Source organism: Frankliniella occidentalis, unplaced genomic scaffold (assembly GCF_000697945.3).
Source record: "Frankliniella occidentalis isolate FOCC.00 unplaced genomic scaffold, Focc_3.1 Scaffold188, whole genome shotgun sequence".
Classification (NCBI taxonomy): domain Eukaryota; kingdom Metazoa; phylum Arthropoda; class Insecta; order Thysanoptera; family Thripidae; genus Frankliniella; species Frankliniella occidentalis.
The window spans coordinates 201,776-204,342 of record NW_026267314.1 but is presented as its reverse complement, the minus strand read 5'-3'; the positions used below and the strand labels follow the sequence as shown (position 1 = coordinate 204,342).

Genomic DNA, 2,567 nt, shown 5'->3' with positions numbered 1-2,567 from the left:
CGCCCCGCCCCGCCCGGCCTCGCGCTGGCCCGTTTTAGCCTCCTCTCCTTATAACCAAACCAGTCTCTGCTCCAATTTCACGGTGCATCAGGCCCGGCCCACAATGAGTTTCACTGCCTGCTCGGGCCGCCGCCCCGCGGCCGCGCGCCACCGGCGCCAGCCACTGTCACTTTTCAAGACGGTAGCGGACTGACTGAGCTTGTAAAGTGTGTCACACACACACGCGCGCGCGCTGATTTCTATATTCACGATACCACGGCTTTGCTGACGGTATCGTGACAAGAGCGTCATGTATCCCATACGTTTTATAGTAGATTTTAAATAACCAATCTGCTACTTGCTATTTGGGCCAGTTTTGCACCCGTGCCAGTCACCGGTGCCATTGAGCGGCGAAGTCCATACGAAGTTGAAGAGAAGAGGGAGTGATTGTCAATTTATATATTTGCTGAGAGGCTAGAATTATTTGTAAGCAATACTGCCACTGCCCACAAATTAGGTGGCCGACACGATGTTTTTTCGGAAACATTTCATAATGTTCTTGTTGAACTATAGTTCTGTAGTATTATATTTTAAAAAAATAGTATCCCTTTTTTGTCTGTGCACCCACGCCGTCCACTTTTCCTTTTCTTCGTTGCTGCTCCTCTACGCTCTTCGCGTCTGTCTCACTTTCACATCGCCGCTCCGCGGCCGCGGAGCAGATCTAGAAAGGAGAAAGAATATAAACTCCATAATTTTGACAACATTGTGGACATAGCACGAAATATGAGTCACTCCAAACGGCAAGGGAAGTCAATCGCAAGATGTGTCCAGATGCGTTTGATGTTGTGCACGTCTTAAGATGCAGTTTTGATGCGCGCCAAATTTGTGTTTTCAGTAGGACATAATGAAAATTGGTCTAGCAGGAAATACGAATTTGTCAATCTTCAGAGTTCAAAATTATCGATCTTGTACATGAAATGTGGATACAAACGCATCTTGCAATCATGGACAAAAGTTTTGTCCCTTTGCCATTTAGAGTGTATATTGCATCTTTTTATTATTAGTGATAATTTTTGTCTGACCTGAAGAAATGAAATTTATACTCACGTTACGCCTTCAGAAAGGTATTCGTGTGAGGCGCGTGTAGCGCGATTATGCGTCGATAAGTTCCGCTCGCGAAGCACGCGCGACGACAGGGCCTGGGGAGGGAAACAAAAGATGAAAATTACTCTCTGTGAAATGAGAGTCGGCAGGAATCCTCTCGGCCCGACCCGCTCGGTTTGTCGTGGTTTGTCTGACGGCGGTGCGCGACCTTGCCCTGGAAGGACCCCGCCCCGCCACGCCCAGAGGAGAGAGACCGAGAGAGAAGGAAGGAGAAACATGGGATGAGAGAGAGAGAGAGAGAGAGAGACAGAGAGCGGGGAGCAGGGGGGAGGGGCCTTTTCCCTTTGGAGGGCAATAAAACAAGGGCTCTGGGCGCAAGGCTGGAGGGCGTGCCGCAGCGCGGCGTCTTCTTGTTCTTTTTTTTTCCTTTTCGGTTTTCTTAATTTTCGTCGAAAAAGTGGGGTAAAACGACCTGACCTAGATAGTTCATCTCCGGGCGCAGTCCAGACTGTCACTTTTCTACCTGTTGTCATAAAGAAATATAATAAAATATGAAGATGACTAGGGCGGGAGATTGGGCCAACTTCGGAAAAAGCCAAACACACTACTAATTCACACTTTACTGTCCAACAGACCATTACAGTTTCGGGGACAAGAGGAAGAGGAAACAGTTGGGCGAGGGGCAAAGAGGGACGTAGGGTGGGGGACGATTAGAAGGCAGTGCTTTTCTGGTGTATTATCCTTTTCTTCTTCTTATCACCTGAACCTGAATTTCAGGTCCTGAAATGGTCTATTGTGCACATCTTGCCCTCTAAGGTGGTCGGCGCCCATAACATTATAGCGAGCGCGATCGACACGAATTGTGTTCCCCGCTGGGAGCGTCAAAGGATATGTACAGCATTTCTCTCCCCTTTCTCGATCTCCCTCTCTTTAACAAACCGTCCCCTTTCTCGGCCCCCCTCCCTCTCTCTCCCTCTCACGGACGTCGCCGGACCGGCGCGGATCGCGAGAGGAGTCCCCGCGCCGCTCAGTGAGAGAGAGGGGGGGGGGGGGGAGAAAGACACACACACAAAGAAGGCAGTGGCCCGGGTGGCGGCGGCGGCGAAACTAGGTCACAACACGAAAATTCGGCTAGTGAAAAGGGAAAAGGGGCACAGGGCGGCAGGACGGCGGGCTCTCCTCACCCGACGCCAGCTCACGCCTGCCGAGTCTGTCTCGGCGGGCAGGTATACACTGTGAACACAACCGCCGACAAAGAGTGCACACGAGCAGCAGCGTGCCTGAAGAGGGCACGCACAACGAAACGCGAACACCCGCCAGGTCGACTGTTGACGACAGTGTGCCTTCCTCATGGTATGGTGGACAACTGGCAAGCATAACAGTCACAACACAAGGAAAAGAATGTTTTTATTAATATCTGTACTACAGTATCTAGTAATATCTGTACAGCAGGCTCAGTTTTTCTGGGTGGGTAGAGGGGAGAG

The 2,567-nt window shown here is 50.6% G+C and overlaps 1 long non-coding RNA gene across 2 annotated transcripts in view; it reads right to left on the bottom strand.

Annotated features, from left to right (window-relative positions):
- Positions 1-423: 423 nt before the first annotated feature.
- The window catches only part of LOC127750428 (uncharacterized), a 54,511-nt gene continuing 52,367 nt past the window's right edge, over positions 424-2,567 (bottom strand). For both annotated transcript variants that reach the window (XR_008011677.1, XR_008011678.1), the window contains exons 3-4: positions 1,087-1,178; positions 424-700 (exon numbers count right to left, since the gene is read on the bottom strand). This is a non-coding gene — a long non-coding RNA (uncharacterized LOC127750428). The remainder of the gene's footprint in view (positions 701-1,086; positions 1,179-2,567) is intronic.